Consider the following 25681-nt stretch of genomic DNA (forward strand, 5'->3'; position numbering starts at 1 on the left):
AAAGAAGTCATATGGCAACCTAACTGCAACGGGTGAGCAGTGCATCCCTACTGAATTAAGCAAGAGGGGAAGTGGAAATATGGGTGAGTAGCAACGATGTTTACCGCCATCATCTCCAAGAGACATTATTAGATGAAGGAGAAAAGCAGGCCTTATTCTTCATGTTAACAACATATTATATATATTTTCTATTCCTGATATGCCTTGAATAATTCTGGAGGGGTAAATCCATAATAAGGAAATAACTCCAAGTAAGCATAGAAAGACTGAGTAGTTTAATTTTCTGGAAGGCTTAATAATTGTATGTAATTTTGTATGTTACTATAATGCACATATCATTCAAAATATGTATTTAAAAACAAAAATGAAAGGCATATGCCCTTTGATCCTAAAACATAAAAGGTAACATAAGGAATACATGTAAATTTGCCTCCCCTTGAATAAAAACATATAAGGGTTTCCTAGAAGAAATGTTTAAGCCCAGAAGAGATTTTACTTAACTATTTAAATCTATAAAAACTGGATATGGCTTATAAATGAAATTTTCAAATTTTAAACTCAGAGACAAAGACAATAGATCTTAGTCTGAATGGAATTGATAGTGATCACTGTCTGTGAAAAAGACCAGATCACCGTACAATACAGCTATCCATTTTCAGCCAGAACAAGGAGAGCCTTGGATTCTTGATTACAGCATTCTGGATGGGACATAAATCCATCATCTGTCCATCAAAGAAAGCTTAACTATTTTCTAAAAGCAGCAGGGACTATATCAGGGAAAGAGGGATGTTCTTTCCTTATATAAACTGCATGTCTAGTACATTTCCCCAGCTGGGGATCATTTTTAATGTAAACGTCATCTTGTTATGGAACTCCTTGTTCTTTCAAAGTTCCTTAAATCACTAATTAGTTATGCTACATTAATAGCAACTTCTAGGCTCTGTATCTTTCCACACTGATAGTCCATTTAGAGGAGGAAAAAGACCAGCTGAAAGTCAAGGAAGACGGATACTTCTCCAGGCACTGGCATACCTTGCCCATATCCAACAAGATGGCCTCATGCCACACTTCCAATTCCAGAAGTACAAGAGCTCACAGTTGAAATAAACCACTCCCAAGTGCCTCGGTCTGGAACTTTGACCACTGGGAAGATGAAATAAAGCACTCCCAAGTGACCACAGGCAGGACCCACAATGATCTCTCTGAGGCTGGGCTGGAGAGCTACTGAATGTTAACAGAGCTCCTCTCCAGCCATTCTCAAAGGCTGCCAGCTTCCGTGTGCCACAGCAAGCCTAGGATGAAGGTAGATCGTATAACTGCCTGCACATAAAAAAGAAAAGCTCAAAGATGGAATGAAAGGTGAAGTGAGAAGAAGGAAAATGTTTTCTTCCTACAGAATTGGCCTACAATAAAACAGTGCACAATAATTGTGGATTCTTGGGAAGCTATATGTAAGGTCAACATCTCTACTATCGGGTCTCCTGCTTACAGGTCAGAATGAATTTCAGTCCTTTAAAGGAATAGGACAGTAATGAGGAAAAGGCCTAACTCTCATAAACTCCCAGAAAACCAAGGTTCCAGGGGACCCCCAACTAAGTCCAAAGAGAGTAACCCCCTAATCAGAGTAAACGAGTTTTGGAAACTTGTCCAATTCTGTGTCCTTATACTGTTTTCACACAGCCAGCAGAGTAATTAATAACAAATTAATTATATAAGATTCTATATAAATGTATTCATTAATATTTAAAAAGTGCTTTGTCAGATCATCTGTCCAGATTACTATTTAGCCAATAGTACCACTTTATCTTCATTTACATGGACAGCATTTATTGCGTACATGTCAGGGACTATGTTAGATACTTGGAATACAAAATTAAGAAAGCCACTGTCCTAGTGGCTCACAGATTTGCAGTTAGACATGTGACAAATAATTCAATAGCTGCATTGATCTGATTGCTTGACATATCATGAGAACTCAGTCAGTGTTTGCTGAAAAAATAAGTTTTAAATAAATGAATGATGGAGATTTGTAAAAAAGAAAATGCTAATGTCTGAACTAGGTCAGGGAGACATCCCAGAGGAGATGATATATGAACCAAGAGTTCATGGATAAATAAGAATCCTCCAGGAAGATGGGCAAGAGGGGAGGTAAGCCTGCCAGACAGAAGCAACCATGCATGGGAAAGCACAGAATTATAGAACATGGCACGTTATGGAACTGCAGGCAGATCAGCATGGCAGCAAGGGCTCCTGTGGGGAGTGGTAAGAGATGAACCTTGAAGGGTAGGTAGAGCCCAGATCACAAAACAGTCTGAGAAACTTAACACTTCTGCTGGAAGCAATGAGGTAGGAAGGATGTAAGCTGAGGAATAACATGATTATGGTTGTGGTTTGGAAAAAAGCATCTCCTTAGCAGCCATCTGGAGAATGAAGTGGAGTTCATCAAAAGTAGACACAGGGATGAGAGGTGAAGTAAGGCAAGGGAAAGAGGAGGATGTAAGAAATTCTTCAGAAGAAGATGGAATCATGGCAGCCTTGGTGAGTAAGGAAATATGGAAAGAAAGGAGGTAGAAATGATACCTCTAAAGATTCCAGTTTGGGTAACATGGAGAGTGCTGATTTGGGAGATGGTAAGGGTGGAGAAACAGGATTGGGAAGCAGATATAGCTCATAAGGTGTTGGGTGGTGGGATAGTAATGGACCTTCAGTTACTTGGAACCAGATGGAAAAATCCAGTAGGCAATGGGAACAGGTTATAAGGACAGAAGACATAGCCCAAAAGATCAAATTTGAGAATCACGAATTTCAGGAGCTTATGATAATCTGAAGGTAAAAGGTAGTGTCAGCTGGGCACAGTGGCTCACGCCTGTAATCCCAGCTCTTCGGGAGGCCAAGGTGGGCAGATCACTTGAAGTCAGGAGTTCAAGACATGGTGAAACCCTGTCCCCCTAAAAATAATACAAAAATTAGCCAGGCACATGCCAGGAGAGAGGCTGAGGCTGGAGAACTGCTTGAACCCAGAAGGTAGAAGTTGCAGCTGCAGTGACCCAAGATCGCACCACTGCACTCCAGCCTGGGTGACAAAGCAAGACCGTGTCTCAAAAAAAAACCAACGCTGTAATTACTATAAGAGCAAATCACATTGACTGAGTGCTAACAATCTGTTTGGTGCTGTGCTTTGTGCTTTCTATGTATTACTTCGTTTACTTTGCACAGCAGCTCTTCACAGCAGATATAATTATGATTCCCTTTTTTTTTAGGTGAGCCACTGACACATGCAGAGATTATATCATCTGGCCCAGGTCTTACAGTGAGTAAACCAAAGCTGGAGCAGAGACACTGCCTTCTCCCTAGAGCACAGAGGATCTAAATTGGAGGCCACATCCAGAGGCCACTCCAAGATGTGTTTCTCTTGGCCAGCACAGTATTTTTACAAATTAGATGTCAATGATTTAGACCACTCCTTCGGGGTTTGCCTTAGCTACAGAGAGTTGCCTCCCCAAGTCACACCCCTTCTGGGTAGCCCACATCCAATGACCGAACAAGTGGGGAAAGAGAATAAAGGCCAGATATGGGCCCAACACAGGGCGACTCTGATGGACCATTTTAACGTCAAAGCCCTTGTGAGGTCAGTGGAGTCTGGCAGGCACACATTGTAACTCATTTTCTCCTTCTGCCCAAGCCTGCTTTCCTCCACAGGTGCTGTTCTCCACAGCACTCCCCAATAAACTTTCCACTCACGAAACTTCATCCCAGAGCCTGCTTCCTGGAAAACCAGCCTGTGACACGTAACTTGGCTTTTCCTGAAACACAGTGAATTTTGATGTCTACAAAAGGTTCAAGCACTGCCCTACAAGTTTCCAAATCTTTAAGACTTGGTACACCTTAATATATAAACCACAAAAGCTGAGTGGGTCCCAGCTGCCAGTGAATACAATTGACTCAGATTCCTGTCCAGGCAACAAAAGCCACTGGTAACTCCATCTGGGACTGCTCCAAACCTGACTCCCACCTGCCTTTCCTAAGTCTTTATATTTGAATGCCTGCTGTCTGAGTCTGCAGGTCTGCCACCTTCCCAGTCCCAGTCCAGCTGAACAAAAGGTAGCTATCGCAGGCTGTTCATTGGGCTCATTCCTGCCCCTGCTCACTACAGAATCCGTGTAAGCAGAGGGGACAATGCAAATCTCACTGGGACACATTCATTTCTTTGGCTGAGAACTTTGGTCATCACCTCAAGAATTCTCTGCTAAAAAGCAAAGAAACTTTGTGTGTGTGTGTGTGTATATACATATGTATATATACTAAGTATATACATACTAATATATATATATATATATATGCATTGACTAAAAGGTGAGAAGGACTCACACCACTATGTAAACAATGGTTTCCTCTGGGTTGTTATAGAATTATTGCTATTTATTTTCTTTTTCTATATAAATATTTTTTTGAAATTAGGTGTTTTCACAACAAAATGAAAAAATTATTTTTCAAAGACAAAAAGATTGTACCCTTCTCCCTTGCAAACAACCTTGGCAAAGGAAGCACATTAAACTGTGAGCGTGAGAAGAAAGTATTAATGCCTTGCTGTTAATTAGTTAGAAAGCCGGCCAGCTGATTTCCGAGAGCTAAGGAAATGAGATGTTTGACAGGCTCGGACAGGATAAAACATTTCGACCTTAGGTGAAGCCAGCCTGGGCGAGGGGCCACAGTGTTATGATGAAGGTGTCCAAGGTCACTAAAGGAGGAAGGCTTTGCAAAAATGGCCCTGAGAGACACTGAAACTCACCTGCGTCTCCTCTCATCCGCGGTCCTGCCTGCCTCATCCTCCTGTGCCCATCTTTCCCTACCAGCTCCCCAAGGCAGGCAGGAGAAGGGGACCTACAGCTCGACGTGCTTTCACTCAGTGCCCAGGTGAGGCCTCTGCCAGGAACCTCAGGCTGCCTCCCTTCCTCCCAGTGATTCCTGAGGTCCCTTTATCTCTCACCCTTGAATTTAAAGTCTAGAACTGGGCCAAAACTCTCGACTCTTGATCCCCTCCTCCAAGCCCTACTCTGGCCCTTCTCATTCTCCAAAAGAGAAAGGAATCTTCTAAATGGAAACCCAGAGACAAGAGCACAGGGAGGAAACAGGAACTGACAGCTCCAGCTGGTCTTTTTCTGTTCACTGATGCCTTCCACCAAGACCCACTTCACCTGTGTTTCCACACCCCCACCTTGCAGCCCTCCCTGGCTGATTAACTTGTGTTTCACCTGGTTCTCACTGGTGCAAAGATGTGCACCTGAGACCTACTGACTCCCAGCCGGCACCTGACCCAGCGCAGTCCACCTGCATGAGGGAATCCCTGAATGTCTTTCCTGCTGCAAGGAGACAAAGCGGACTGAACCCCAGCTCCACCTCTACCTGATAACTCTGTCCCCACCCTCAATGTGCCAGACTGCCCCCAATAAAAGCTTGGCATATGCCCACACTGTGTGTTTCCCCCACATCCAGATGCTACTAGAGGCACCCTCTCCCTCTACCTTCATTAAAGCTTGACCCCGGGCAGCGGGGAGGCAAAGGGGAAAAATAAGGGAGCCCTGGCCTCTGCCTTCCTGGTCCTGGTCTCTCTCTTCTTCTCTGCAGTGAACAAGGTCAGCGCTCTGCCCAAGTCCCCTTGGGCCCATTTTCACCATTTTCTGCACAATCCAGCATCCACAGCTTTCATCTTCAACAGCCAACACCTGAGAATATTCTTGGGCACGTAACCAGAGCCTGCTTGCCTTCATATGTGCAAACCAGGAGTGTCTGAGAATTTGTCCCAAAGCTCTCCCTGCTCCCCCCATGGTTCTTAACCATTGGCTAATGGCAGCAGGAATATAAAAGCCTCTGGTCCCTTGCACAATCCGTACTTCTGAGTTTTTGGTGGGGTGAGGATGAAGCTACTCTCTGGGCTCTGGCTCTCCTGCTTGTGCAGCTTGCCCACTCCCTCACTGTTCTCCCTGGCTACCATCTTTAATACATCACTTACATGTGAATCTTCTGTCACGGTCTGCTGCTTGGGAATGCATGTGACACAAGTCACTCTCATTTTTCTTCTTCCTAAAAGGTGTGAGCTTGAAATGTTTCTATATTCTACATTCCTTCTACCATACATAGTTCAACAATCCTCACCTGCTACGGTAGAGAGACCACTGACTTTTTTTTATGTCTTTCTAAAGAAATACTAACAGTGCTTCAGCACAATCTTCTTTTTACAAGGTAAATACAAACCCTGGAAAAACAAAAACGCAGGTACCCTCTTGGAGTTGGTGGTAACGGACAGCTGACAAGAGCATTGGGCTGAACAAATTTACCTCAGAATTTTAAACCTAGAATAGCCCTGACCCCTTTATTGAATTTCATGTTAAACTTGTTCAATTATTTTCAACCAAATTACAAGTTATCCTCCAGATGCTGAATTTGACCTGCTTTTAAAAAATGGGTTAAAGACATTCAGTGTGCTCCCTGTGACATCGTTCCATAATTAACATTCACTTGAAAATCTGAGCCAGCCCTTTTTGCAACAAACTGCCAATAAAATGTGTTCTGGGGAGACCTAACTGGGTTTGCTTCAGGTCGGTTCTGAAAGTTTATTATGACACAAGAAGTGCCCAACATTTGGCTAATTCCTTCATCAAATTAATGCTACTGATTATGCAATGAATAAGGAAGCCACATGAAGCCTGGGCTTGGTGTAACAAGGCAAAAGCCTGAAGTTAAACTATTTAAAAGTAAAAGATAACCCATAATATTGATCAGAGATGTAAAGTCCAAATCTCAAGGAGGGAAAGGCATGGTGCTTGTCTTCCCAACATCCCAGCCTGACTTTAGGTAGATCATGTTAAGCATCTCTAAGTGGAAATGTTTCAAAGAATGCTAATATGAAACTGACTCCATCAAATTAATTTGCATCCTCCTGTGAATTTCATCACATTCTGCCAAATAGAACACAGTAAAGCAAAGAACTGTTATGGAAGTTACGGGTAATTTTGGAATTCAGGAGCACAATTACACCTAAAACAAGCATGACTACTAGATTACTAGCACATTTCCACCACTATTCTTTCTCTTTGTAGCCAAATGAAGAGTAATAACTGGACAGCAAATACCAAGCAACTCTCAGAAAGTAGGAATTACATATGGTATAGAAAGCACCAAGCAAATAATATTAGCTAACGGTTTGGAGTGCTTACTATATGCCAAACACTATTTCAGAAGCTTTTCCACTTTAAACTATTTAACCCTCACAATTCAGTGAAAGAGGTACTATTATTACCCCCGTTTTGCAAAAGAGAAAACAGGCACAGCAGCAGTTCCTTTGTGCCTGTTACACAGCTTGCAAGTGGCAAGAGTCAGAATTTAAACTCACCGCTTTGCTCCAAAGCCAATACTCCTGCCAACACTCAGCCCTCAGTGGCATCTGTGCTGTAGAGCTGTGTAGGCTGGGCACTGTTCAGATACTACAGTGCGGATGGTGCCCCCTGGAGGTGTGCCGCTCTGAAACGGAAGTAAAGTAGTAAGTCAGTGACGCACTAGAGATATTTTAGGTGAGAGTGAGGTCAAAAAGATAAAGAGTAGGAAGCCTGGTGGGACTTCTGGGCCAGCAAGCGGTAGCATGAAGGCCATGGCACTTGGGATAAAAATAAAATCCCAACAAAATGAAAACTAGGAGGTGGTTAAAGAAATCCTTAGGCTTTGCAGAACTTTGACAGAGTGGAGATCAGCATTTAAATTAGCTCTGATTCTCTAGCTCCTCGTTGATCTCCTCTCAAATTAATCCCAACAGGGATTGGGTTGAATTATAAAACACCATCTTGGCCGGGTGTGATGGCTCATGCCTGTAACCCCAGCACTTCGGGAGGCTGAGGCAGGCAGATCATCTGAGGTCAGGAGTTCAAGACCAGCCTGTCTAACATGAAGAAACGCTGTCTCTACTAAAAAGAAATACAAAATTAGCTGGGCGGGATGGTGTGCGCCTGTAATCCCAGCTACTCTAGATCATGAGGCAGGAGAATTGCTTGGACCCGAAAGATGGAGGTTGTGGTGAGCTGAGGTCACGCCATTGCACTCCAGCCTGGGAAACAAGAGTGAAACTCCACCTCAAAAAATAATAATAATAATAGATAAAATAAAATAAAAGAAAACACCGTCTTCCCAGACTCCTCTGCCCCCACCCCACTTGCCTCTCCCTCTAATGACAGTCACCACTTGCCCTTCCCCAGGCAGTCTAAGCTGTCATACTTCTCTGCTTTTGTACATGATGTCCTCTTAGACTTTTCTTCTTACCTGGAAAATTCCCACGTCTTTAAGGACAGTTACTAGATCATTTCAATTTTGACGGCTTCTCTAAGGCCCCAAATAATTCCATCTGGTTCAGCAGATAAGGACTGGTTATCTACAACGGACCAGGCACTGTGCTGAGGATTCAAAGGTAGATGCAAAAGTGGTCCCTTGTTAATTTCTCCTTCATCAAAGTCACCCTAATATAGAGCATTCTGACTTGCAGTATGCATTAGACTCACATCAGACACTTTAAACCATACTTTTGCCCTGGGCTACACCCTCTAGAGATTCTAATTTACTGTATTTCATCAAATCTAAAATGTCATTGACTCTCTGAAGTACATTTTCTGTGTAACTAAAAAAGAAAAATGTTTCCAATCAAATTATGATACAATAGCTTTCTTAACATATTGAGTGTATGAAGCATCATTGAACCCAGAGGCAGAGGTTGCACTGAGCCAAGATCATGCCATTGCACTCCAGCCTGGGTGACAGAGTGAGATCCTGTCTCAAAAATAAAATAAAATAAGAAATAAAATTTACAGGGAAATTGCATCTTAGAATCAACTAATGATACTTGTCCTGGTTTGGAAACCTAGGCATCAATGTCTTCTAAATGAGCCTTTTGTTATTCCACTAAGAACCACTGCCTTAATACCTTTGCCACACATCTGACTATTCAAGTCATTCTTTCATTCATTCAAGAAGCATGCATTGAACACTTAATGAGCTCCAGGTGCTTTGTAATGAGTATTGTGTATACATGTTGTGTATATCATGTAACATGTATATGTATAATGACAGCAGACATTAATATGGCATGGGTCCCACTCTCAAAAAACTTATAGTCTAGTACAGAAGAGATAGGGAAATTAGCGATTACATTCATTGTTATTTTTTTGTCTCCCACACTAGGTCATTAATGCAATGACTTTTCTTTGAATAAAATGTTCTATTTCTTTTCATTTTGTTTGGTTTTTAAATTGAGACGAGGTCATTAATGCAATGACTTTTCTTTGAATAAAATGTTCTATTTCTTTTCATTTTGTTTGGTTTTTAAATTGAGACGAGTCTGTGTGGCAGAGTAACACCTCGTTACTCTGCCACACAGACTGGAATGCAAAGGTGTGATCACAGCTCACTTTAGCCTCAAACTCCTGGGCTCAGTGATCCTCCCATCTCAGGCTCTGAGGTAGCTGGGATTACAGGTACACACCATGGCACCTGGCTCGTTTTGAGTTTTTTAGTATTTGCAGAGACAGGGTTCTACTATATTGGCCAAGCTGGTCTCAAACTCCTGGCCTCAAGCAATCCTCCCTCCTTGGCCTCTCAAAGTGCTGGGATTAACGACATGAGCCATTGTGCCTGGCCAAAAATGCTCTAACAGAATGGGGAGAGAATACACAAACCCTCTGCCTATGGGTGAGGAACCTCATCTTTTTATGCTCTAGCACCTTGCTGCTCCCTATATCACATCTCCATACATCAGAAGAGCATGGGCAATATTGCTGTTTCCAGCTAATAGGCAGCTGGATCATTCGTGCTTATAGAAACAGGAAAAAGAGGTGACATTGGCTAATGACAGCTGAAAAGGCTACGAAAAGGCTCCATGGTCAACAGAATTGGAAAAAAACAGAGATCACAAAACTCAAATAAAAAGTGGAACACAGAAGGAAAGGAATGGCACGCTGCGGAAGTGGCAGGTAAAAGATACGGCATTAGAGATTAGAAGTAGCTAAGATGACGAAAATTACCAGCAGCAAGAGGGGTCAGTGGACAAGAGAGCTGTTAACAAAGAGAAGGAAAGAAAGACTAAACAGTCTGACAGCTTAAGAGCAAAAAATAGGTGTCATTAGCCAATGCCACCTGAGATTTCAGCTGCTCTTGCTGGCACCATGTGAGGAATTTAGAGAAGGACTGAGCCTACTCCTACCCCAAAAGTCATTTTATTACAAAGTAGAAGAGCAACTGATATCTGATCCATGAAGATAAGTTATTATTTTCTATTACTAAAATTGCCAACCAACCCCATTTAAAAGCTTTGGGGCTTACAGAGCTAAGACTGACTCATACGCAATATTTTCTTTTGAGGCATCTCAATAATACCAGGTCACTGGCACTCTTCTATACCAGTGTTCAATGTGACAGCTTTGTTCGTGGATAGATGTGATCTGTCTGATGATGTATGTTAAATCATCACTAGAAAATAGAACTCACCACTTAGACTTTTCCTGGAAACCTTTTACTGAGTCTGCCTTACATATTTACATTTAACATACTTACATTCTATCTCCACCCAAAGTGTGGACTTTAAAATATATTCGTGGATTATCCAAAAGAGAGTTCATGGTAGGGTTTCATCTCTAAATTATGTTCTAAGTTATGTGTATCTTCCTTATTCCTTTGAATAATCTAGTATTTCGTTGATCTGTTATAGGAAAAATCCAAAGGGATTTCACACTATACCACCAGAATGTATCGGCAAACATTTGCCTCAACATACTCAGAATTCTACCCATCAAGGGACCAACAGATGTGCAAACCCATGTATCAGTTCCAAAACCTAGTCAACAATGCATTTGATAAAGCAAAAGACACGGACGGATCCTAAGCTTCTTTTTTACTCAAAATTGGCAGACAAAGCAGAATCCTCAACTTGAGCACTGATTAACAATCCATCAAATACCAAGTATGTTTTGAATGCCTGTGTAGGCCTGATACTACATGTCATCTATGAGAGACTTGAAGTTATGATAGGTAGTCCTGTGTCATAACGAGTTGACATATTATCACGACCTCATTCATCTTTCATTTATTGAGTTCCTAGTTTGTGCCAGGCATTGAGAGAAAAATTGCTTAAACATGGGAGGCAGAGGTTGCAGTGAGCCAAGATCGCACCACTGCACTCCAAGCATGTCGACAGTGAGACTCCGTCCAAAGCAAAAATAAAAACAAACAAACAAAAAAACTGCCTCACCATCCAATGGAGGAAAGTAACACATAAAGGTATAATTACAGTTCTATAGGGCATTTAGCACAGCACCTGGGAATTCCAGATGCCAAATCTATGTCTGCTGAACAGAATGAACATAGATGTTCACATGACCACCAGGAGCTCAATTTGCCTGTAGTCCAGGACTCATTGTCAGGAAAAACAAAACACCAGGCTAGAAAGCACTAGAGCTGGCTGTCACTGGATCATTGATGACTTTCTAAGCTATGTTAAGAGGTCTGATTTTTTTTTTCCTGGCAAACAAGTAGAAATGACTGAAAGTTCTCAAGCAAAGGAGTGGCATAATCTATGATCTCTGGGCAACAGTAAAGACGACTGATTGAAAGAAGTGAGCCTGGAGCAAGGGTGATCTGTTGAAATGCTATTGCAATAGTTCTAGAGAAGTATGACAAAGGCCTTCATGAGGTCAGTGGTGGCGGGGACAGAGAAGAGGACCCCTAGATATGTTTAGAAACAGAACTGACAGAACTTGGTGACTAGATTATTCGTTTCTAAAAGAAAGGGAAGGCAGAATCAAGAATGCCTCTGAGGAGTCTAGCTTGGGCAACTGCATAGGAGTTTTTCTGTAGAAATTGATTACAGGAACAGGACTGGGTTGGATTAGGAGAGAGAGGCAGGTAACAGGTACCACCTCAAAAATGCTGGAGTTGAGATGCTTCTGAGACAGCCAAGTTCAGGTCTCCAGTGGCCATTTGGTGCTAAGAGAAATATCTGAGCAGGAGATACCTGTTATATCTCCAAGTGATGTTACTAAGGAGACAAGACAGGATGTGCACATGGAAACAGCTAATGAACAAAGCAACATGGACTGTTTTTATGTGCTAAATTGCTTTAAATGGAGAAATCATGAGTTAAGAGTTCAGACAGCAGGGCAAACTCCATCAGCTGACAGAATACAGGAAAGAAAAAAGCCTGGCTTTGAGGGATGCACAGAATTCGAACAATCAGATGAAGGATATTTCTGGGGTCAGAACACACATAACCCAAGTCAGGAGGTTAGGAGATGCCCAGGCCAGAGAAGGGACCTGCCTGATGGAGTGAGAAGCTTATGTGGGAGAGCGCAGCATTATGACTGAAAGCAAAAGGGAAGCCGATTACTAAGAGTCCTGAAAGTAAGTCTTGAATCAGCAGAGAACAAGAGCTGTTATGCATTTTGAAGGGAATGTCATGATGGAAATGTTGTTTAACCACCCAATCAAAATGGAGTTTATAAGACTTATTCCACAGGTATTTATGCCTCTGCCCAGTACCAAGGTATCATCTCTTCACTAAAGCCCTAAAGTCACCTGCATCTATATAGAGGATTCTTTTGTTATTTTGAAACACGGTGTCACTCTGTCACCCACACTGGAGTGCAGTGGCAAAATCATGGCTCACTGTAGTCTCAACCTCCTAGATTCAGGCGATCCTCCCATGCAGCTGGGACTAGAGGCATGCACCACCATGCCTAATTTTCTTTCTTCATTTCTTTTTGTTTATTTTTGTAAAGATGAAATGTTGCTATGTTGCCTAGGCTGACCTCGAACTCCTGGCCTCAAGCAATCCTCCCACCTTGACCCCCAAAGTGCTGGGATTATAGGTTAACATGGTTTGGATCTGTGTCCCCACTCAAATGTCCCCACTCAATTGTAATCCCCAATGTTGGAGGTGGGGCATGGTGGGAGGTGATTTGATCAGAGGGTGGATACTTCATGGATGGTTTAGCACCACCCCTTTGGTGCTTTTCTTCTGCTAAGAGTTCTTACAAGATCTGGTTGTATAAAAGTGTGCAGCACCTCCCCCCAACCCCACTGCACCCTGCTTGCTACTGCTCCAGCCATTTATGACATTCAATATGTTCCTGCTTCCCCTTCACCTTCTGCCATGATTCAGTTTCTTGAGGCCTCCCCAGAAGGTGAACAGAAGCCTCTATGCTTCCTGCACAGCCTGCAGAACCAGGAGCCAATTAAACTTCTTTTCTTTATAAATTACCCAGCCTCAGGCATTTCTTTGTAGCTGTTCAAGAATGGACTAATACACAGGTATAAGCCAACGTACCCAGCCTATAGAGGATTCTTAAAAGGAAACTTCACAAAAGATAAACCAAAGCAAAGAAGCTGAATAACGGTGAAATTTCACAACACCAAGTATCAATAAAATAAGTGACTCTAACAGATACTTCCATTTTCATGCAGGTGGCCGTAATAACAGTGTTTTGTTGAGCAGCTTGTGTCTTCTGTAATGAGAGATCCTATTTAACACATATTTTCCTTTATTCTTGACCACCTAACTCACGTTCTATGGGGACTCTAAAATGTTTATGAGCTACCCAAAATCTTTAGTAAGATTAAATGACAGGAACAGGACCCTCCTTTTTTAAAACTAAAAATTGGGTCAAGGATCTAACAAAACAAAAACTGTATTTCTGGGTATGAGAGTTAGCTGAGGAGACAGAATAACAGAGATCCAATCTCCTCTGCTCTCAGTTTATGTGACTTGGGCGAAACTGACATAATTCCTCTACCTACCATGACAAGCACCATCTCCACAGCTCCACAAGTAGGCATGTGAATAGGAGTGGTCATTGTGATTGGTCAGGAAATGAATACATAACCGAGTTAATCTAGTGAGATGCTGGCAAATACGGTTGGGTACTTACATACCAACCATGTTCCAAGTCACCCCTTCTTCTTTGCTAACTGAACTCTGATTTTGTTTAGTTCTTAAGCAACATCCATGGGCACAAGAGATAAATGTTTATTAATTTAAAATAATTATTAAGGTACAGGAATACCTCAGAGATATTGCAAGTTCAATTTCAGAACACTACAATCAAGCTAATGCCACAATTACATAAGTCAGACAATTTTAAAATTTTTCCAATGCATATAACAGTTATGTTTACACTAAGCTGAAGTCTAAGTCTGCAACAGCATTAAGTCGAAGAAACTCTACAAACCTCAATTAAAAAATACTTTATTGCTAAAAATGCTAATGATATTTGAGCTATCAGTGAGTGGTAGTCTTTTTTTTACTCGTGGAAGGTCTTGTCTCAATGTTGATGGCTGCTGAGTAATCAGGGTGGTGGTTGCTCAAGGTTGGGGTGGCTGCTGCAATTCTGTAAAATAAGACAACATTGAAGATTGCTGCATTAACTATGTCATAAGAAATTTCTCTATGGCATGTGTTGCTGTTTGATAGTATTTTACCCACTATAGAACTTCTTTAAAAATTGCAGTCAGTCTTCCCCAAATGCTACTGCTGCTTTATTGATTAAGCTTATGGAATATTCCAAACACTCTGTTGTCATTTCAACAGTGTTCACACTGTCTGCACCAGGAATAAGTTTCATCTCAAGAAACCACTTTCTTTGTTCATTCTTAAGAAGTAACTCTTCATGCATTTAAGTTTTATCAAGAAATTGCAGCAAGTCAGTCACATCTTCAGGCTCTACTTCTTTTTTTAAAAAGTTAACATAGGGGATACAAGGGCAGTTTTATTACATGGATACCTTGCATAGTGCTGAAGTCTGGCTTTTAGTGTAACCATCACCTGAATAGAGTACATTGTACCCATTAAGTAATTTCTCATCCCTCACTCCCCTCCTCGCTCCCACCCTTCCAAGTCTCCAGTGTTGATTATTCCACACTCTGCTCATGTGTACACATTATTTAGCACCCACTTACATGAGAATATACAGCATATGACTTCTCTTGAGTTCTTTCACTTAAGATAATGGCCTGCAGGTCCATCCATGTTGCTGCAAAGACACAATTTCATTCTTTTTGATGGCTAAGTTGTGTTCCATTATATATATATATATATGCGGAGAGAGAGAGAGGCCATATATAGCCATCCATTGGACACTTAGGTCCATTCCATATCTCTGTTATTGTGAATAATGCTATCATAAACATATGAATGCAGGTATCTTTTTGATGTTATTATTTATTTTCGCAGTGGTGGAACTGCTGAATGGAATATGGTAGTTCTATTTTTGTTCTTTGATAACTCTCTATACTGTTACTCATAAAGGTTGTACCAATTTACATTCTCATCAATGGTGTGTAAGTGTTCCCTTTTCTCTGCCTCCTAGTCGACATCTGGGTTTTAGTTTAGTTTTGTATTTTTACTTTTTAATAATTGCCATTCTAACTGTTGTAAGATGCTATCTCACTGTGGTTATAATTTGCATTTTCTGATGATTAGTGATGTTGACTATTTTTTATATGTTTGTTGGCCATTTGTATGTCTTCTTTTGAAAAATGTCTGTTCATCTCCTTTAACCACTTTTTAATGAGGTTATTTGAGTTTTTTTATTGTGTTGTTTTAGTTTCTTATAGATTTTGGACATCAGTCCTTTGTCAGATGCTTAGTTTTCATACGTTTTCTCCCATTCTGTTGGTTGTCTGTTCACTCTGTTGATTATTTCTTTTGCTATGTGAAACTTTTTAGTTTAAGTCCAATTTGTCTATTTCTGTTTTTTGTTGCATTTGCCTTTGAAGCCTTAGTCATAAATTCTGTCAGGTTTCACTTCTAATTCTAGTTCTCTTGCTATTTTTAGCACATCTGCAGTTACTTTCTCTGCTGAAGTCTTGAACCCCTCAAAGTTATCCATGAGGGTTGGCATCAACTTTTGTCAAACTCCTGTTAATGTTGATATTTTGACCTCCTCTCCTGAATCACAAATGTTCTTAATAGCATCTAGAGTGGTGATTCCTTTCCAGAAAGTTTTCAATTTACTTTGCCCAGATCCATCCAAGGAATCACTATCTGTGGCAGCTGTAGCTTTATGAAATGTAGTTCTTAAAATATAAAACTTCAAAAACAAAATTACTCCTTGATCCATGGGCTGTAGAATAGATGCTGTGTTAATAGGCATAAGAAAAGCATTAATCTCCTTGTACATGGCTGTAAGATCTTGGGTGATCAGGCTCATTGTCAATGAGCAGTGCTCTTTTCAAAGAAATCTTTTCTTTAGGTCTTATCAGTGGGCATAAAATATTCAGTAAACAATGCTGTAAACAGATGTGCTGTCATCCAGGCTTTGTGCTTCTATTTCTAGGGCACAGGCAGAGTAGCTTTAGCATAGTTCTTATAGGCGATATGATTTTGTGAATGGGAAATGAGCATTAGCTTCAACTTAAAGTCAACATTTTATTCACCCCTAACAAGAGAGTCAATGGGTCGTTTGAAGCTTTGAAGCCAGGTATTGACTTTTCTTCTCTAGATATGAAAGTCCTATATGGCACCTTCTTCCAAATTAAGGGTGTTTGTCCACATTAGAAATTTATTTTTGTAGCTCCCTCCATCAATGATCTTTGCCAGATGTTCTGGATAACTTGCTGTAGCTTCTACATCAGCACTTGCTGCTTTACCTTGCACTTTTACGTTACTGAGATGGCTTCTTTTCTTAAACCTCATGAACCAAACTCTTCTAGCTTCCAAGTTTTCTTCTGCATCTTCCTCACCTCTCTCAGGCTTCACAGAATTGGAGACACAATTTATAAAAAGTTCACCATGTGCAAAGTGCAATAAGATGAAATATACTTGTAACTGTATTCCCCTTGGAAAGGATTTGTAAAGAGTGAGTATGTGATGTAACTCTGACCCAGGAGACATAGGAGAAATCTGTTCAGTGACTTCTGGAGAGTTTTTCCACACTCTGAAGAGAAAACACAAAGCAGGGACTTATTCATTCCTGCCTTTTGGCATTGCCATATGAAGATGTGATGCTGAGTGCTATAGTTTTATAGTATAAAACAATAAGGGGAAGATCAAGAAATTCATAGAGAACCTGACCAAATGCTCTAACATCCTTGGTCCCCTGGGTTAACTAATTCTGGAACTGCCCCTGCCTTTGAGTTTCTTGTTATGTAAGTAAAGTAAGCCCCCTTTAATCCAATATTTGAATTACTTGAGGCCAAAACCATCCTGACAGATTCAGGCTCAGACCTGGGACTTCTGTTGCCACTCTTGAAAAGAAGTTCCTTTGCTATTAGCGTGACTACTCTGATAGAACATGACCCTGTAGATCTCACCAGCCCCCATCAGGAAGGGAGCAATGAGAAAATAAAACCAACAGAGGGAAACAGTGCCAAGAGATGAAAAAATACAAATTCCCAATGACATCATTTGAGAACCTAGATCTGGCTGTGCATGAAGCTACTCCCAACTCTTTTAGTTACATGAACCAAAACATTCCCTGTTTTGCTCTTGCTAGTTTGAGCTGCATCTCTTCCATTTGTGATTTTAAAAGGGCTACACATGCATTGGGAGGGAGGCAAAGAAAAAGAAAAACTGATTGAGATAGCATTTGGAAAACCCCTAGCACACAGGCCTAGCACTCAGTATGATGGTGAAACCTATATTTAAGTTTTCCATACCTCTTTTATCCTTCAGTCAAATAATCATCATCAAGAGTAACATTAAATAAGTGTCAATATTCTCCCCACTCTCTCCATCTCCCCAATCTCAAATGGTTCACAAGCTTGAAATGGAACTTATCCAAGCATCCCTACTGGTCCCCAAAGCAAGTCAGAACAAAAAATGGAAGTAAGGCAGTCAATGAATATGACCTTTTCTTATTTCCCTTCCTACTTTAAAGGAAGTTCTTTTAACATATTAGGTTATGATAATATAACTTATCCCCTGGGAGTAACTCCCAGCATCTTGTCAATTATAATCACATTCAGAGGTCACAGCTGGTTGAGTCCTCAGACATAGCACATTTGGTTCATATGCTAATATTTGTCTACCCTACAAGATTTGGAGTCCCTGGAGACTAGGAATAGTCTTCCTTGAACACTCAGTATCTAATGCAGTATTTTTACACACTGAAGGCACCTAATAACGTTTACTGATTGAACAGGTGAATGAATTCAACCTCAAGGTCTCCCTTAATTTATCTGAAGAAACAGGATGTTATTTAGACATGAGCCATACCAGAGAGCCTACACACCAGATTATTTATTTATCAAGAGTAGTTCTTAGTTGTAAGCAGCAGAAGCTAACTCTGACTGATTAATTGAAAAATTAGTTGATTTAAAAGATAATTGGGCCAGGCATATTTGCTCATTCCTGTAATCCCAGCACTTTGGAAGGCCGAGGTAGGAGTATTACTTGAACCCAGAAGTTAAAGACCAGCCTGAGCAACATGGCAAAACCCTGTCTCTACAAAAAATACAAAAATTACTCACGTGTGCTAATGCATATTAGTAGTCCCAGCTACTGGGGAGGCTGAGATGGGAGGATTGCTTGAACCCGGAGGGTAGAGGTGGCAGTGAGCTGTGATCATACCACTGCACTTTAGCCTGGGCAACAGAGCAAGACCCTCTCAAAAAATATATATATATACGTACATACATATATATATATGTATACTATATATATATATATATAGTAGCATATAAGTTGCCCAGAAGACCAGAGAGACAGATACAAGTCTTACCTTCAAAAAACAAAACTCAATTTCAAACCACAGAACTGGCCAAATGAGGAAATCCCCACCCCACTAAGCAGTGGAAGCATAGCCAAAAATGGAAGCTGACTTCCCAGCATGCTTTCTCATGTTCTTGACATCTAAATTGCAGCCTCATATGGGTGCATCTGATTGGCAGAGTCTGGGTCCCATACTTGCATCCTAGCTGCATAAGATCTTGGAACTTGAATCTACATCCATACTGGGAAGGAAAAATTCATCATAGGAGGACTTTTACTAAATATAGAAAGGCCATGAAAAAGATGATCAACAGTCATGAATATGACACAAGTTCACACTTTAGAACTTAGACTGTGAGGCACAAAATCATCTGCATGAATCTTTCCCATATCATCTGGACCAAAGCCCCCAAAGGAGGCAACTACTGACTCCAGGTCCCTCAGCTGGCTCTGCAGGCTCTTCTCTAATCTGCTCTCTGGCAATAGACACCCAGGCTGAACCCTGGTGGGGTGGGGGAGAAACTAGATGGGAATGTGAGAAAGTGTCTAGATTTGGTGTGAAAAAACTTGTCTCCAATAACGATCGGTGAAAATGAATGCTAAGCAATTTGCATCCATTATGTCACAACCTTGTGAGGCAGGTGGTGTATTACTTCACTCTACTCAAAGAAACTGAAGAGTAGAGAAGGTTTTTCAACCTGTGAAGGACAGTACTAGGATTCACCACCACAATTGCAGGAAACCCATGCTGTCTGCCTTCTCTGACGAACCCCATCACACTCTGACATTTTTATTTTCAAGTTCTCTGGCACTGATGTATCTGAAAATTCTCAATTTAAATACAAAGTGTTTTTATTTCTGTATCCATCTTTCCATTTCCCAAGTGTTTATATTAGATTTTCCAAAAATGCTTCTTGAACAAAACAACTTAGATTTTACAAAAGCTGAAATCATCTATACTCTCTGCCTTTATTGACCTTGAATCCCATATATCACAATTCCTGGGAAAATTTCTGTGAAATAACTCAAACAAATAATTATAGCATGCCTTGTAATACATATAAATGCTCTTTAGCTAGCATAGCAACATTTACCCTTAGAGGCACTCGTTTTTTGTAATTACTGCTTATATGAAAAATAAACCTCAGCTGAAAGCTATGAGAAAAATCAGTTCTAAATAGAACCTCCAACTTTCCAACACTGTAATGTTTACCAATATGTATGTGCCATTCATGTGCACTGCCCACCAACAGTTCACAAATTGCTCCAAGAATAAATCTTATTGACAAGGCAACAAAATGAAACTGAAAAATACAGTCAGATCCATGATTTGTTGACAAATTATTCATGATAATCAGTAATTACTGATTCATGACTTCCAGCAGCACCCACTTTAGTGAGTGCTAAGTGTATTTTGTTGATCTCTTACAGTGAAGACATTGGTCATTATCGTTACCTTATGTCTTTTAATGGAAGGCAGCTGTTATCATAGCAAGACATAGGTATGAATCCTAGCTCTGTTTCTTGCTATCTATTGGACTTTGGATAAATTATTCTACCTTAGCCTCTGTTTTTCATCTTAGAACTGATATATCTCAGGATTTTGAAAGGGCCAAACTAAAGATGTTAATAAGCAACAATTTAATAATTATATATTCACAGTATAAATTTCTGCTAGAATTCTATGATAGAAATAAATTATTACATGCCAGATGAACTGATGTGTTTCCTTTAATTTGGGCTAACATGCTTTATAACAGATCACAAGGATATTGGATCAAGATTGCAAACTAAGAACATGCTAAAACCTCTCCCTCATCTCAAATTCCCATAAATAACAAGAAAAAAAATGCAATTGAAAATAGCACTTGGCCGGGTACAGTGGCTCATGCCTGTAAACCCAGCACGTTGGAAAGCCGAGGTGGGTAGATCACTTGAGGTCAGGTGTTCGAGACCAGCTGGCCAACATGGCAAAACACTGTCTGTACTAAAAATACAAAAATTAGCAGCGTGTGGTAATCACAGCTACTCAGGAGGCTGAGGCAGAAGAATCACTTAAACCTGGGAGGTAGAGGTTGCAGTGAGCCAAGATCGCCCCACTGTCTTCCAGCCTGAAAGGGGTGGGGGGGGAGAGAGAGAGAGAAAGGGAAGGAGGGAGGGAGGGAGGGAGGGAGGGAAAGAGGAAGGGAAGGAAGACAGTACTAAAAAAGTCTTGCTGCTCTCAGTGGACCAGAACTTACAGAAATTCCTAAAAAAATTAAAGATACTATGTACCCCACCAATATATACAATTATTTTGTGTCAATTTTTAAAACAAGATTATTTTTAAGTATTAAAAAAATTAAAGGTAGGTGAGTTTCAGTGAAGGAAGAAATAATAGCCAAAACAGACATAAAAGAGAACTGATAAAGAGGATAAAAGTGTCTTTAGGCTTCAAGCTGAGAGGCAGTAAATGAAAGGAACGGGAGGATCCAGGGTCAATCAGAAGGGTGGTTGGGGGAAGTAGAGGCATCCAGGAACTTTGAACCCTTTGTTCCTCTCCTTCTGGTGCCACATAGGTTCAGCAGAGACTTCTGCTCTGAGACAGGAGTAGTGCACATCCACGAACATGTTAGTCATGCTCATCAGGACTTGGGACAGGGCTCATTGCCTTCCAGAAGGAAGCAGACGCCTCCATTGCCCGGGAAACCACAGGCACACCCCTGCGTGGAATCCTGGAACAAGGCCAGGTAATCAGATAGAGCAGAGACTGGCTAACATAGGAGCTCAGAATCCAGAGGCGCATGCAACCAAATCCAGCAAATATTTAAGGAAAAGTAATCCTCTGGAAGAAGGCACTATGCTCACTGTATAGATAAACTCACATCCACAGAACCAAATCCTTCCAAGGATTTTGATTTTGTGTGTGGGGGTGTGTGTGTGTGTGTGTGTGTGTGTGTGTGTGTGTTTTGTAAAGGTGGAGTTTCGCCATGAAAGACAGCAAAATACTGTCTCTTCTAAAAATACAAAAATTAACTGGGCATGGTTGTGCATGCCTGTAACCCCAGCTACTCAGGATGCTGAGGCAGGAGAATCACTTGAACCCGGGAGGCGGAGGTTGCATTGAGCCAAGATTGCACCGCTGCATTCCAGCATGGGTGACAGAGTGAGACTCCATCTCAAAAAAAAAAATAGAAAATAAAAAAAATAAAGGCATTCAGACATGCAAAAATTTAGGAAGCTTCCCACCATGCTTTACTCTCTGGAACAAACATAACAAAATCAGCCCTGGCCTAAAACAAATAGATTTACAAACCTAATTCAAGGGAAAAAAGTAACAAATTCAAAATCATGGCACGGAGCTAAAAATTATTACTAAGTCTAAATAAGTACTGATTATAAACAAACAAAAGTAGTGACAATTCCAAATGATCTTGACATGGAAGATGGTGGCCAGGAACACACAGGAGGGTGGGCTTGTAGCAGGAAGGCTTAGAACAGCAATAAGAAGTAAAAATGGGCTCTGGTTCTAATATCGGCTAGGGGGAGATAAAGACATTTATGAATTCTAGATTTTGATATCAAAAATATGCTTATGTATAAGTGATAAAAATTTAAAGCAAATTACTAGAAAACAGAAAATAGTTAACTTCTAAACCAGTAGGGGTAGGAGAATGGAACCTAGAAAAAGCAATCTTAACCTAAAGTCAGGAATGGGGTTCAAGGTGGAGATCAGGGGAGAGGATAGAAATAAAAATTAAGAATGCCAAAATAAGCCCAATGTTTAAGTAATTACTGTAAATGGGAAAGGGTAAAATGGTCTATTAAAAGGTAGAGACTTTGTTTTTTAATCTAGTCCAATGCTGCTGATAGTAAAGGGCCCTAAAATAACATGTCTCAGGATTGAAAATAAAGAGACAGAAAAAGACAGACAAAGCAAATGTTAACATAAATAAAGCAAAGTAACAACATTAATCTCCAACATAACAAAGTTCAAGAAATGAAACTCTTTTCAAGAGAGAAGAAACATGGAAGAAAGTTTCATTTTTCATTCAACAAATAGCTATTGCACACCTGAAATGTGCAGGCCCTCTTCTAGGCTTGGGGGAGGTAGCAGTGAGCAAGACTAACAAGACCCAGCTCTTACGGAATTCAGTGGGATACAGACATTTACTTCTGTCCCTTACATTAAGAGAACTCAGGACAAGAATACAAATGCAAGCCAGCATTCTTTATGTCCAAATGATTAAAAGTCATAATTCAAACTAATGTTAACAACTGACAAACTGTTTGATGAAATATATTCTAGCCTCCTGCTTTGATAGCCACTCCTTCACTAAGCAGGCTGGGTTCAAATTCAGAATTCTTCAATTTTTCAATCAGAGAAATCCAGCCCTTAGTTGATACCTCCTTTTTCTTTCACCCCAAGTTCTGGCCACATCACAAGTGGCCTTGAGCACACATGTGTGGACTCCCCAGATTGTGTATCCAAGTCCTGTTGACATTTCCTGCAAACACCTCTTGACTGGCCATCCCTCAGGCCTTGAACGATACACTCTGAGATCACAGTCCACTCCTGGGAAGACAGACCTAGAAATGAGGTCCATACAGGTCCTAGAAGCTAGCTCAGTACAATCTGCACAGGGAATTCTGGCCCATCAGTTTCCCTTACCATGGTCTATAACTTGGGAAAAGGTAGTGCAGGCTCCAGGGAAGCATGTCTTTTTGCTCTGGTGGATCCCTGGATATGTGGAATGGGTCAGAGTGTAATCCTCAAAGCAAAGGGCCAGGAGTAAGGGCACCTCCTGCCAAGTTTAAGGCAGCGCTGCTGACAATACACAGAAAAACCAATAAATAAATAAACATGAAAAATCTCAGAGAGTGGCCAGTGCTGTGCAAAGACTGAATATAGGGTGACAGAAAAACAAGAGACGAAGTGGCATTTTTTATAAAATAGTCAAAAACAGTATGAGGTAGGGGCAGATCACTTCAGCCAATGTTTGAATTTTTAAAAAGAAAGTTGGACATTCAAATCAGAGGGAAGAACCTTCTAAACAGAAGGCTAGTAGTTCACACAAAGTCCCGGGGCAGAAATGAGCTTGATGTGTTTCAGGAACTGAAAAGAAGCCCGAGTACAGCAGGGAGGGAGGAGAGTGGCAGATGTGTTCCACAAGGTGGGCATGTACCACACTTTGTGTGGAGTTTTGTACATGAAAGTAAGGAGTTTGAGTTTTGTTCTTAGTGGGTTAGGACATTATTAGAGGATTTTAAGCAGACAGCCGGACACAGTGGCTTTCGCCTGTAATGCTAGCACTTTGAGAGGCTGAGGCAGGTGGATCACCTGAGGTCAGGAGTTCAAGACCAGCCTGGGCAACATGGCAAAACCCCGTCTCTACTAAAAGCACAAAAATTAGCTGGGAGTGGTGGCACACACCTGTAGTCCCAGCTACTCAGGTGGCTGAGCCTGGAGAATCACTTGAACCCAGGAGGTGGAGGCTGCAGTGAGCCGAGATCATCCTGCTGTACTCCAGCCTGGACGACAGAGTGAGACTGTCTCAGAAAAAAAGATTTTAAGCAGAGAACTAACATAATTGAACTTACATATCTCAGAGTTCACTCTTGCTGCTGGGCAATATGGGGTAAAGCAAGAAGGAAGAGAGAAGCCAGTTAGGAGGCCACAGTAGTAGCCCAGGTATGACATGATAATGGCTCAACTAGGGAGGCAGCAGCAATGAGAAAAGAAAAGAGTCACATTTTGGATATGTTTTGAAAGTAGAGTTAATATGGCTTGAGACTGAATAGGGTAGAGGTTGGGGGAGAGGCTTGGATAAAAGAAAGAAATCCAGTAAACTCTTGGCCATCTGGCTTGAAGGACTGGATGGGTAGCGGTGCCATTTACTGGGCTAGAAGGAAAAACTAAGGGCAGAAATCCAGAGTACTGATTAGAAATATGGTCATGCGTCTCTTAACAATGGAGATAAGTTCTGAGAAATGCATTGTTAAGCTATATTTTTCCTTGTGCCAACATCATAGAGTGTACTTAACACAAACCTAGATGGTATAGCCTACCTCGAACCCAGGCTACAAACCTGTACAGCATGTTACTGTACTGAATACTGTAGGCAATTGTAACACAATAGTATTTGTGTATAAACATGTCTAAACATAGAAAAAGTTCAGTAAAAATATGGCACCTTTTCTACGTTTAGATAATCTTATGGGACCACCATGCAATCCACTGTTGATAGAGGCAGACTTCTGCCCCACTTAAGATTTAGTAAGGGGCAAAGAACATCACTACTATTCTAACAGTAAGAGAAATCCATTAAATCTACAAAATAATAACTTTCTTAAGTGTGTCAGCAAACTGAAAACATAAGACAACCAAGTTAACCAAATGCTAAAGAGAGACAAGCCCCTCCAAGGAAAGACAGTATGCATTAACTGCCTCACGTCCGACCAAGCAGAGGTGATAGAAGGGACCGTCAAAACAGATGAGGAAAAAAAAAAAACAGCTAAACCTTTAATGAATTCTTAAAGGCCACACGTGGGCTAGTGCAACATTCTAGAACAGCTCAGCCCCAAGACACAAGGGAATTTTGCACCACTCCCAAGCACTTCTCCATGGATCTCTACTAAGAGCTCATAAGAAAGATTAGAGGCAGGGCAAGAGACCAAAGAGAGCCCCCTACAGGTGAGCGGAACCCCCTACAGATAGGCACTTCAGGAGGGACCCGCACCTAAATCCACACATCCACAAACATACATGCACCCACATCTCAACGAGTCACCGACAACTGCTGACACCAAAGGAGTAAGAGGAAATCTTGAATGTAGCCAAAGAAAAAGAAATTATAATTACAGAGAAAGAAAGATAAAAATCATAGCAGACTTTTCATCAGAAAAAGACAGTGCAGCGCCATCCTTAAAGAACTAAAAGAAAAAACTGTGAATGCAGAATTTTAT

The 25681-nt window shown here is 41.0% G+C and overlaps 1 long non-coding RNA gene across 2 annotated transcripts in view; it reads right to left on the reverse strand.

The window, feature by feature from the left end:
- Positions 1–25681, reverse strand: part of LOC144579731 (uncharacterized) — a 109283-nt gene that overhangs the window by 34289 nt on the left and 49313 nt on the right. The window contains exons 3-5 of one of the 2 annotated variants that reach the window (XR_013527942.1): positions 8308–8438; positions 7391–7518; positions 6011–6081 (exon numbers count right to left, since the gene is read on the reverse strand). This is a non-coding gene — a long non-coding RNA (uncharacterized LOC144579731). The remainder of the gene's footprint in view (positions 1–6010; positions 6082–7390; positions 7519–8307; positions 8439–25681) is intronic. The other variant, XR_013527941.1, reaches the window with a different exon arrangement.

This window comes from Callithrix jacchus, chromosome 16 (genome assembly GCF_049354715.1).
Source record: "Callithrix jacchus isolate 240 chromosome 16, calJac240_pri, whole genome shotgun sequence".
NCBI classification, from domain to species: Eukaryota; Metazoa; Chordata; class Mammalia; order Primates; family Cebidae; genus Callithrix; species Callithrix jacchus.